Below are 13,613 nucleotides of genomic sequence, written 5' to 3' on the forward strand. Positions count from 1 at the left end.
CATTCGCTGTAATAGGTTTTACCAGCATAATAATGCATCTTTATATTTAAGCTGTACAGTGACATTGGCAACAAATGGTGATTTGCAATAAGAGGTACTGGATCCAACATTAAACAGTTTTGCCCAAAAGTAAAAATAAATAAATAAACAAACATATATTAAAATAAAATAAAAAGCTAGACAATTTTAACAATATACAAAAGTTTATATTGTGCGGTCTAAACATCTGGGTAAACTTTAGCTTGTATTTCAGCTTGAGGGTAATATTTGATCACCCTTTACTAATTGTACAGTGCTGAGATAATTATTGGTGCTTTAGAAATTCTGGTTGATAAAATAATAACAAATTGTGACGATTCACAATGAAGTACTGTAAGTGGGCTGTGAGCACAAAGGCAATTAAATAGAGAGCTGTGTAAAGTGATTTAATTACATTTAGAAGGATTCAAGATCAATAAAGTGATGAAAGGAACTTATGAGAACTTTTCCTTGAAAGCTCTGAATAAATTGCAGATGGGCAACACTTTCAAATTACACATAAACATCAATGATAATTTTGCACAACAAAGACATGGTTACATTTATAAACATAAGTAAACGCTGATCCAGAGAAATTGAAATACTTTTTAAGATTTGGTATGAAATATTTATTCCCAATCGCAATGAAAATGGAAACTGGCACCAATCATGTTTTATGTGTCCTTCCATGGATCACCAGTGGAGAAACATCTCTGAGAAATACATAGTTTTTTCAAACTCAGAAAATTAATTTTCATAAAATATATTTCTATAGTACCTTATCTCCATACTGGAGTATCTGGTGATCTCCCAGTTCTGTAATACAGAACAGCAATTCAATAAATCTCATCATCTCTAAATTGCGGCAGAGGGGGCGTGAACAAGAGAACCAACTGCAAGACTCAGTCTCTCAATTGTGGCTTGTGATTGGTCCTGCTGCTAACACTTCACTCCCTACTTTTTTGTCTGGGGCTAAAATGGATATATGTAGAAGCCTGCAGATCTTTGGCGAAGGGGAAGGGTCATGGAGGAAAATTATTTTGTAAGTGATAGTGTGGGTTTAAAAACCTATATTCTATAAATGTAAACATTGCAAACATGGTTAATCATGAGATATGAGATAGGAATATTTGACTTAATATTTAATAAGGTTTACATTATTGTGACAGACCCGGGCCTTATATTGGGAATATCATGCCAACCTGGTCTGTCATAAGTGGGCCAATTGAACAACTGTGGTCCACTCTGTTATTAAATGCTGCCCGGTGGCCAGATCTGTTATTGCTGTGGTGTCCAGAGAGGGAGGGAGAGACAGCTCACAGGAAGTGTGAAACAGCTGTGGACTATGTGACATGCAAAAAGAGTGGAAGGGGTTAAAAATAGAAAGGTCAGGACCTTATCTAAAATCATGAGGTGGACTCTCCCTGTTTGCTAACTATCGCTCCAGCAACTCTTCAACACAGTCTGAATGGCACCATCACTGCAGGTGGGAGTTCACTGAAATCATGCTCTATTTACACCCCTGTTACCACCCAAACTCTTCACACCACCAATCACAAGAGGACAATGATCCAGGGAGGTGGCCAGGATTGGTTGTCTTGTGAGAAGGGACAAAAAAGAGATGTCTGGGGGGGGGGGGGGGGGGTGTTGTTGGAGAATCTTGAGAGTGTAAGGACTTGAACTGATTGAGAGGAACTGTATTCTCTAAGGGCCAGAAAGGAATGCTTGAAGCAGGAGCTTCTCAGGACAGATCAGACAGTGTACCTCTGGGACTGATTCTGTCACCACTCCATCAGGAGACACTCATAGATTCTGGGTATGTGGTAAGCCTACATCGGTAGAGAGTCTAATACCCAGGGTCCCACCAAGCCGGTGAAGAGTTGGCAGAGCGGCTGGGATCAGCAAGATACACAGAACTACCTTACGGATCAGAACCTTTGGTCCACTTGGACTTTCAGCTGTGAATTTTATTACCAGGAGTTTGGGCCTGCTAGGACTCTGTGCTGGGAGGTAACCTGCTGGGGAGTTTGTTGGGGAGTTTTGTACTTGCACAGGTGATTTTCTGACATTTGCTATATTTGGTGGGGGAAGAAGTTTCTCACTGTTGTATTTTACTAAGTGTGTGCACTTTGTTTAATAATAGGGATTATTATCACTTTTTTGTCTCTTACCTGTGTGACCTGTGAACCTAGAGGTATCTAGTGAGCTTTGGTTCCAATCCCAGTGTCCTCACAATTATTGTGATGGATCTTTAATTCATAGGTATATAATGTATATGTATTCAGAACTGTGCTGTACTTCATTATTCAGAATACAATCCTAACCCACAGTCCTACGATTGGTCAATCAGGGATTACATGCAGACTGAGAGACCAATCAGGAAATTCTCAGCATTACAAATACTACCTAAGACGGACAGCTTAAAAGTACTTTCTTGAAAAAGTCTGTTCCACAGATGAGGCGCCCACTAATACAGGATATCCGGTTCAGCGCGTGCGTTCCACAATGGAATGCACATGGTCATTTTCATCCATGTACACATCGCTGATCTTCACTGGGTACACAGCCAAGTACATCACGCCTACTAACGGCAAGTATACAATCTCTTGTCACCACCTTACTATTGCATCAGCAACTTTGTGGACAACAACGACAGCAATAGTACATTACGATTGACTTTACTCCTTTTTAACTCCCAAAGCAGCATTGTTGGATAATACAGCACCATATATCGTACATTGGCTGGACACTTGTGTTTTTGTTATTCCTCTAGAATTTTTCAAGGAATGGATTGTATTGTGATTGGGAACTTTTGAGGTTGAACTTTTTTAGACTCCTACACTGTCATGTATACGTATATCAATTTGTGAAAAATAGCTGTGGCATTTTGGGATTGTGGACCACAGAGCTGGACTATTAACAATTAATTATTTTTATGAGGATTTTTATTATGATGCAATATCACAAGATGGAGGTTTATATGGTATATGATTATGATGTTTTATGTTGTTCTTAAGATTTTTTATGCTTGATATGTTTTTATATGATGTCAATAAATTTGCTTTTATATATAAACCAGTATCCTTTGAGTTAGATTAAGCAACCATCATTAGGAATTGTCAGTGAGGGATATATAGGATCCAATTTATCCTAATCAAAAAGGTTCTGCACTTTGTGACAATCAGTTGGTGTAAGACATTAGTTGTCATCACTCAATACATTCTGTATCAACCCATGATTAATTATTATACACGTTCTTTGTCATACCGCAACTGATTCAGACACACTTAATCATAGGAATATCATAACTAAAGTCAATGAGCGCCTACCTGTTTCTTTTATCTATATTTCATTTTTCATCTAAAAAATGCTTTTATATATTTTTTTTACCACTATGAAATTAGGAACCTGGCATCCTTCATACTCATTGACAAAAAGAACTGCACTCTACCACCAGCTTGTGGATAATCAATAACTATTGATCAATCACTATTACAGACCATAACACAGAGCATGAACAGAGCAGAGTCATACCGGCACGCTTCTTTCATTCACTACAAACCCTCTGACTGCAATCTGAGATATGTATGAGAGATGCATTGTTCAAAAAAATCCCCCGCCTGCACACAACTGTACTGTCTCTAACCTGATGTGTTACTATTACATCCGAGTCCTAGATTGAAACATAATAATATATCACACTTGCCCATTCTTCCACAATATCTGGAAGACTAAAAGGTTTATTTGAGAACACCCAGCAGGCATTTTTTGTAATAGGAAGCTTAAGGTGGGTGGAGACGTGACATAATGCTACAAATCACGTTATGATACATCTTGTCCTTCTCAGTGATGCTGAGTTAGGCGCAAAGCAAAAAATGGATCAAATTTGAACGTTGGCAAAACCATGTTGCTTTGGAGGGGGAGGCACATTTAAAATGTGGGGACCAACTTAAAGTTGGAATAGGGATGTGCACCGGCCACTTTTGGTGTCTCGTGTTTTGTGGTTTGGATTCGGATTTGCTTGAGGTTTTGGGTTTGGATTTGTTTCGCAAAACACCTGACGAAAGGTTTTGGTTCAGATTTAAGGTTTTGGATTCGGATTTATTTTGAAAAAAACATAAAAAGTGCTAAAAACCAGTTTTGTGTTTTTTTTTTCACTCCTACGCTATTATTAACCTCAATAACATTCAATAACAATCATTTCCACTAATTTCCAGTCTATTCTGAACACCTCACAATATTGTTTTTAGGCCAAAAGATTGCACCGAGGTAGCTTGAGCACATAATGCCAAAAAAAGAGGTACAAGATGGAATTGTTCTGGGCCCTCCCTCCCACCCCTCACGAGATTCGACGCGAGACTTGGATGACAGAGCCTCGTTTTCAATTTTTTGCCCGCCGGAAATATCCGAACAGTGCTCGGATCCCGTTCAGATCCGCACTGTTCGGGTGGGCTCGGATAAGCGGAATCCGAGCCCGCTCATCTCTAAGTTGGAATAGGGCATGTTCTAAATCAACTTAAATTTCAGTGTAAAAATAAAGCTATCAAGTATTTGTATGCTACATGAAAAAACAGCCAGTATTTACCTTGTGTGCAAAAAAATAATAATAATTTGCACCGCTTGTATTGTAACATGGTTCCTCCAGGAGCAAATGTAATCATTTTTCTTTGCTTTGCTCATAACTCTGCATCAAGGCCATGATGACCACATTATCACAACTGTGTGCCTTGCCTCTGCCACTCGATGATGCAAATGACATCATCAAGTCACTTATACTGTTCATAATATTAGGTAAGTATGTAATAAATATAATATAGATTTATTTAATGTTTTATTCACAGTTTTTTATATAGCGCTTACATATTACAAAGCACTTTACAGAGAATAATCATTTACATGAGTCCCTGTCCCAGTAGAGCTGTTAATCTATATTCCCGACTACACAGACACACATACACAAGGACTAATTTTGTCAGAAGCCAATCAACCACCTAGTGGAAATCGACCAAATGACAGAGCATACAAACTCCACACAGGTAGAGCCTGAGCCATTAAGGAGAGCAAGGCAAAAAAGGAGTAAATTTGCTCCTGGACAAACCATGCAAGGGGTGCAAATTAGTTTATTATTTTGCACGTAAGAAAAATACTGGCTACTTTTTCATGTAGCACACAAATACCTGATAGTTTTATTTTTTACACTGAAATTTAAAGTTAATCTAAGACATGCCCTACCTATATTTATAAATCTGTCCACACATTTTAAAGTTACCTCCCCCTCCAATGCAACATCGGTTTGTCAAGGATCAATGTTACTCCTTTTTTATGCTTTGCTCTCCTTAATGAGTCAGGCCTGTAGAGTCCAAGTTGCAATTGACCCCTTGAACCCACTGGTGTGAAGCAGCAATGCTAACCACTGTGCCACCATGCTTTCCGTATACGGCTAGAGAATTGTGTCATACAGAGACACACGGATATCATAACTGTAGTACTTGCACTTCATAAATACGTTTATCAATTAAAACATATATACATATATAGATTTATTTCTTGATATACAGTGATTTTTCAATTTATTATATAACTGAAGTTGGTGAATGTGCAATATTACCCAACACGCTTTCTTTATTCCATGTACAGAGTGCCTTGTTTAGTTTTGGTGTGTCTGATTCTTACAAACGCAGACTCCGATCAATCCTACAATAGAGTATCCATGAATAGTGTTAAATTATAACTGTATGCATGTAGAAGTATAAAGAGGCTCTATTGCCCCTTCGATAACCACATCCTGATTATTTGGACGTGAGGATGTAAAAATAAACGGGCAGCCTAAATACACACATTTAATATGGCTTAATGTGCTTGCTTGGGTTTATTCATCCAAAAGACTGGATTTCTTAAAATAGGATATGGTATACTAACAAAAATAAACCCTAGCACCTGCCTTACAAAAGACACTTGATTAAGCGGTTGAAATTAGACGCGTGCAGAATTTGGAAGTTGTAACATTTGCTGTCTCCGATTTCCTCACCCTGGCGCCCAAAACAAAATGCTGAGGTTAAAGGTGATTTAGGGGGAAATATATTTTTAGACTTCAGGCTATTTTTGGTATTTTTGGGGAGATCCAAACTTGTGACCTCTCCTGACTCCTTCACTGTGATGATATGTAGAACCTTTTCATTTTGCATTCCATATAAACCAATGGGCAACGCCTTGGCTTTCTGAAATATATATCAGACTATGGCGTTACCATTTGTATAATTACAATTCTTAAATAACTTGCAAAGTAAAAATTGAGGACAAGGTTACTGTATGTTTTTCAGATGGAATAAAGATATCAATTTAGTATAACTCTTTACTACTTTTAAATTTTAGGTACATTTTAAATATCTATTATTCACTACAAATCTCAAGGTTTTTTACTCCTATATAGCCACACCAATTGTGGGGTATCACTGGGAATACATGGTTTAGTCTACCACCAAAAATGCCATGTTGCTTTTTACAAAAACTGCGCTGTCTTTTTGTAGGATATTAATTTATTCTATTTTATTTACATTTTTATAGGGAAAACAGGCATACAATGCAAATGATGGAAGGGTTACAAAATACAGTAAGGATGCTTAACACAAAAGCTTGCATATTGTACATTACATCATGTAGAGAAATAGTCTGAGATTTCAGGGCAAATAAAATCCATTAGAGCGGCATATTTTCTTTGCACATTGAAGTTTGACAGCTCATATTACTTGTTTGAACATAATTTGGCATTTGCAGACCTGTGATATCTGAATTATTCTCCTGCACACTTTATAATAGATTATATCTACTGTTCGAGAACTAGACTTATTTATGGCTCTTAACCGTAGTTTACAACGTGTCAAGACTTTGTTGCTTGTCCAACTTAAACAGAGATGCAAGGAAACAGGCGAGTGAACATATTTCTGCCATAACGAGGCATAATAAACATCAGCATTACGATAAACCTGCAGCACTATAGAAGGCTTTGAAGTTAACAATAAAACATGGGGATCTACGTACAAAACTTTAAATGTGAGAAACCTTTTCACCATATGATTTTATATGCAAAATTAAGGTGCAATGGTGCATGCTGGAAAATTCTTAGAGATGAGCACAGCAATTTTCCATTCTAGTCGAATAGAATAAAATGTGTATAGTACGTTTATGTCTTAGAGTCATTATCGCATGTAATATTCCGAATTCACAAGTTTCTGTTTATTGAATAAGCAGCATCCCCGGGCTTGTATACTACTTGGTGGCAAATGTACAGTCATTACTTGTGCTGCAAGCTATGACTCATGTCTGGGGACTGACAAACAGATTAGAGGTAGGAATTAACCATTATTGTGCGGGCTCTCAGGTGCGCACGCAGGATTTCCCCCCCCCCACCCCCCCACCCAAAAAAAAAAGAAAAAACAGCGAGAGAGCTTCTGCGCATGCGCCCGCACATGCTCAGCAGCTCCGTTTCAGCAGCACTGTACTATACAGCAGCCTGCGGAGGTGCTGTATACAATACAGCACCGCCGCGGATGCTTCTTTGACAGCGCCGCGGCTGCTGTATAGTACAGTGCCGCTATGTGGGGTACTTCGTTAGAGGAGGTGAGGGGTTTCTGGAGACCCAGAAACCCCCCCTGCGAGCTCCCCTTGCTCGCCGTGTGTTATGCACTGTTTGTGTGTGTTTATGATGTTTTATAAGAGGGTATGTGTGATCTTTAATCAGCGCAAAATGAATCTCCCCAAAACTTGTACAATTCTTGCTAAATATAACAAAAATTGTATTATAACATATATACAAGCCTTTGGCATGTGACCTTGTGTTTGTTCTGTTATAGCTATTTTCTGGAAAGAAAACTAATGAAATGAATGAATTGCTTTATTCTTTATAAAAATCACTTTTTCAGCTGTCAATATTTTTAAAAAATTGTTAAAATGTTTTTCTTTACAATTTTGTCCTTGTACTAAGTAGAACTAAAAGTCCAAACAGGACAGGTAAGTTAACCATTACTACTCCTGCCCTGTATTGCCGAGGTGGCTGACTATCACTCCGCTGCCCCGGTTATATTTGATTGAAAAATTACGATGATAGGTGATGTTTTATCTCTGCAACAAGCAGAATAAAAAAAGTCAGCCTCATCGCCGCAACAGTATGGCTGGTCTTCTTGACAAGCAAAAAATGAACAGAAATGGTGTAGAAGGATATATTTTCATTTACATAATAATTATTGTTCCCTCTATGGTGAGCACTCTACAAATGGAAGGTAATGGGTTGCATTAACCAGCATATTTTCAATGTAGTCATTTGAGGTGAAGTTTGTATTGATTTTTTTTTTTCATTTCCAGAGTACACAGCTTAGAGCAGGCCAGGCCAACCTGTGGCTCTCCAGGTTTTATGATACTACAAGCCCCATCATGCTTTCAGTGTAGATAGCCAGCCAGTGGTTTACAAGGTTTTCTGGGACTTGTAGTTTCACAACACCTGGAGAGCCACAGGTTAGCCAGACTTGGCTTAGAGGGACCAACAAAGGTCATGTATCTTTAATAAAATGCTTATGTTAAATACTTTAACGTGTCTTAATGCTTAATTGTTTCATTCAACTTTTTTCCCTAAAATTCAAGATGACCCTATTGTGGTTGCTTTTTTAACATACCACCCAGTGTCTGCTGTTTCAATGTCCTGATACATCTGGAGTCCTCTGGAATTCTGCATAAAGCATTAATGAGAAAATATATGAAGTTTTTGTTGGGCCTCTCTGTCTGTATGTAGTACTCAGTATTGTTTTATTAATGTTTGTTCCCAATTGTAAAGCGCTACTGAATTTGCTGGCGCTATATAAATAAATGTTGTTGATGATGATGACCTACCAAAGAAGGACTACCGCCTAAGTGTTACTATACATACAGAGGTGGGGAAGCCAGGGAGAACATACGGTATGTCTAACAGTGAACATCTATTTATTATTATAATAAAATGGAGATTAATGATTTCTGTCATTACAACAAAGGGTAGTTATAAAATAAGAATATATTCTAATGAGAAAAATTTCAAATATATGGTTCAGTTACATTAACCATAAGAACAGAAATACTCTGACTAGAACCATTGATCAATGGCTTTTCACAAAAACAAGTGAACGCCTTGTAAAGATTTTTATTAACCGAATGTTTTTAAAACAAGTAATATAGAAAATTCCTTTTTTACAACACAACCTTTCTATTAGAAACTCAGAGGCATTATAAAATCTCTTCCATTTTTGAACCCACTATATTTCCATTTACTGTAAAGGAATGAGTCAGGGGGAAGTGACCACAAAACATTTCTTCCCCTGCCTGGAAATCAGAAAGAACTAAGGAAATAAATAACCAAAACTTCAAAGAGTGGGTTTACTTTACCTATTTGTCACTTTGTATAAATAAAATAAAAGATCTTTTTGCCATTTGATTCTAATAATGATAAATGTTTAATCATATACTAAGAGTGAAGGAAATTAGAGAATCATGCAGAAAATGTTCCATGGTAGCCTCTATTATATTATGTTGTAAGAGGGATGTTAGTAGGATCTACATTTACCTATCAAGTACATCAAGCTAGTTTTTTCAACATGTTACCTTAAAGGTAATATACCTGAGCAATTGTCTTGAAAGAGTTCATTGTCTGAATGTGTGGGGCGTCAACATTATCTAGCAAGCTAAGGGCTAACTGTATCCCATAAAGCAGGGGTCAGGGTCCTTTTTTACCTTTTATCCCCAAATATATTTAGATATGCCGACGTTATCCTCTTGATTTGAAAGGAAGGAAATCATATATTATTAATTATTGGAATTCAAAATTTGCTTGAATCTATTCAAAATTTCTTTGAAAGCTTCAACTTCAAAACTTCAGGTTTTGGAGAAATGATGTTGCTTCATTTTTGATACGAGAGCATCAATATTGGGGCATTTTGATGTCAGAGCAATTTGGATACAGCCTTCAGCGTCCAATCGATTTCTCTGCTTTGTTTTTATGCTCGTTAGAGTGGAAAATCCTTGTTCGCAAAGGTAGGTTGTTGCAAAAAGCAGCAACTTTTTGACTACTGCCTCATGAGCAATTTTGAATGCCTTTGCAGCTGTTGACATCCAAAAATATGAAAGATCTGCTTTGTTTTCAAATGCAATACGTGCTTTATTATTGCATCGAAGCTCAAGAAGTGCCTCTGCCAACCCTTGAGGCTCTTCTGGTACAACAGCAATTTCACATTTAAAGGTGGTTTACAATCATGTGAATCGGCAACATTACCCCCAGGAATTTCATTTTTACCCCATTTGGGGTAATTTACCCCTGTTCCCTGACCACAGCCATAAAGGTATCTTCATGCGTCTGTAAAACTACATTATACATTCACATTTTTGAGATAACACCTTTACCCCAACCACTCCACACAGCAGAATGAATTTACTATCATTATCCCAGATCTATTTACTACAAATTCGACTAATAATGATAATTACAAATATAGTTTGGAACGGCAAGAGGCGGAACCCAAATATTGCATTTCCAAACAGTTTCCGTGACACAGTCTGTTCTATGGATCTCAATGGAGGACTTTCCTCATCTCTTTGTATCATTTACTATGAATGAAAAGAATATTACAAGTCACAGAATGGTTAACAGGTTGAGTGCTTTTAAACAGATCTCTGAGGTGACTTTTAGTAAAAATTATCGTAATGGGCATTAAAGAGATAACATCAGAATTCTCGGTTAATACAGATATTTTTTGCAGGAATTTATACATCTATTAATATCAATTGTTTATTACAAATGTATAGTTTGATTGGTTCTAATCTAAATATATTATGGATAATAACGGAAGCTAGAAAAGTATACTGAAAACTGTACAGGTAAGTAGTATTGACATCTGTTGTTTTCTACAAATTAACTTCGCTCATTCTTTGAATGGTGAAAGACCTGTTTAAAAATGTCAAAAAAATTTCACCTCACCAGCTATGACACTATAAAAGTGAGCAGCTGTGACAATACTGGGTGAGAGACAAATTTTTAACAAGTTTTACCATAATTACCTGTAGTTTAATACACAGAAATGGTGCCGTTTATAGTGTGCCAGAGTAATTAGCTTTGCATGCTATTTCCATCAGGTATTGTTAAGAACAAATTTAAATCCCGCACAGGCACATAGGATTTGAAATACATTTTTAGCTAGCTACATCACAAATCAGAACACTTTAATTGCACCTAAATAATCTGAAAACGCTTGTAGGACTGTCCTTCATTTCTGTTCAGCAATAACTTCCCGCTGTAATCCAAGGTCACTTATTAATTTATACTACAGTATCTACCTATCGGATAATACACAGGACCTTATAAATAAGAATTTAATATATACACAGCTGTTCTTATGTGGTTTATATTTTTAATTACTATAAATACTTACCTTAATTATATGTTGAAAATTAAGTTTTTCATCAGTTTTATCCATCAGTTAATAATTTAAAATTCAAATGTTAACTTTGAAGGCCCGGATAAGCTTAAATTGATTATCTGAACACTGCATTTCTACAGCAAGTGTTATATTGACACCTGGTGATTCATGTCTTTATTATTATTATTTCTTGTGCTGTTCATGTGTTACCATTTAACATTGTGTTACTAAAACATTATTTCCTACTATATAACGTGTAAGAAGGATATTATAATAAATATAATTAATGTAGTGTATTATTACCAGTACTATCTGTCCTATGCATTTTAAAAAATAAACAAATAGAGACAAACAGAATAATTTTTCTGGATTACAGACAATTCTAACCTACTTACATTTCATTGTTCAAGTTAGTGGCAAAATGTTTATCATGAAATATCTCTATAGTTGCTGCTTTATTTAGATTAAATGATTGTTTTGCTGTTGCTCCTCTTCAAGTTAGAATAATATTTATAAAATAGCAGGCAGGTGATATTCGTTGTTTTTTTGCTATAGCATTGAACTATTATTCAAATAAAATATGAATTAGAAACAGAACACGTAGATGTTCTATTTTAAAGCATGCATGTTTCATACATAAAATATTGACACCGTTTTTAAGATGGATAGTATATAAGATATTTACAGACCCAATTGTTTTTCTACACTGCCACAAATTATTTACATTTATTTTGCTTGATAATTGTAATAAAACTACATTATTGGCTAAAAAAACAATAGCACACATAAAAATGTAGTTATCACTTCTATTTATATACTGCTTTCAAACACACTTTTGAATTGAACTTTTTTTTGCTAGGTTAATGTAAATAATCTTTACTTTGCACACTTTTTCCACATGTACAGTAATGTCTGAGCTTAATCTGGGCTCATACACAGTAGAGTGAACAATGAAGTGGGTGATGGCTATGCTGTGTTTAGTAAGCAGATAGTAATGCATGATAAAACACAAATGTCATTTTTACATTTTTATGCCAGACCACTGTATAAAAATACATCATATAATATTATAATCATTTTGATTAAAATTATATAGGTCTGTTTAATATTTTTTTATCTTATCTTTTATGATGAATATGTCATGTAAAGCAGTGTTTTAGTTGTGGCTTTACAGTGTTGCTATATCACTATATTATTAAATTTAATATAATATTTATATCTCGCTCCCTAAAAAATATGGAAAACCACAAATGACACCTGTGTGGGTTCCCAGAAACAGATTCCAGTCCAACTCCACAAATATAGTACCTGAATTCATCTATTATTCCTGAACTTCCCCAGTGCATATACGGATTTATAATAAAGTTAAAATATATGCTGAAGGGTTTAAAAACAAGACAAAATATATCCGGACAGAAGGGCCTGGTTTAATACAGAATCAAGAGGAGGGAAGTTACAATCACTAACAAGTATGGCAATACTTTATTTTTTATAAATTAAAGAACAGAATGGATAACTCAAAATAAATATCTCAAATGAATTTACTGCCAAGTAATTCAACATCGTATTTAATTCACTATTAACACGATACATTATTTTTCATTGCTTTTTTCTTCATAATTAAAATTGCAAAAACACTATTTGTTTTGCCTATAATAAAATATCATTGATATATTTTTATTTGGTGACTCTCACAACCTGGTACTTTTTGTCCCAAAATAGTACAGATATTAATTTGACCAAGAAAGAGCGAGTAACAACAAATGCTATAGCATCGTATGTAAATTTATAATGTACTAATAACATTTAATAGGCATGTTGTTATAAAGAAGAGAATATTATTTGTCACATTGCTTATCCCTCTCCCACTTACCTTGAAAAGAATTCAACTGATTGAACGTTTGCGTCTGCTGTGTGTATTCCTGTCTCCTCCTCCTCCTGTTTAATCCTTGCTTTTTGAGCTTGTTGTGAGAGATTTTATAGACCCTGCTCCAGCCTCCACACTCCAATCCCTGCCTAGGTTTCTCTTACATCATTTTTTAGAGATTTTCCACTGATCTTTATTTTAAGACTGTGCTTCCTCTGTGTAACTCACTATCCTTTTTACCTTTGTTCCCTTTTTATTGTAGGCTGCAGATGACCACTGTTAAACGCAAAAAAAAA

The 13,613-nt window shown here is 35.8% G+C and overlaps 1 protein-coding gene across 2 annotated transcripts in view; it reads right to left on the reverse strand.

Annotated features, from left to right (window-relative positions):
• OSTN (osteocrin) overlaps positions 1–13,395 on the reverse strand; it is a 43,518-nt gene extending 30,123 nt beyond the window's left edge. For both annotated transcript variants that reach the window (XM_075202293.1, XM_075202291.1), the window contains exon 1: positions 13,324–13,395. The gene's annotated coding sequence lies outside the window, so the exon portion shown is untranslated. The remainder of the gene's footprint in view (positions 1–13,323) is intronic.
• Between the last annotated feature and the right edge of the window lie 218 nt (positions 13,396–13,613).

Source organism: Mixophyes fleayi, chromosome 3 (assembly GCF_038048845.1).
Source record: "Mixophyes fleayi isolate aMixFle1 chromosome 3, aMixFle1.hap1, whole genome shotgun sequence".
NCBI lineage: Eukaryota > Metazoa > Chordata > Amphibia > Anura > Limnodynastidae > Mixophyes > Mixophyes fleayi.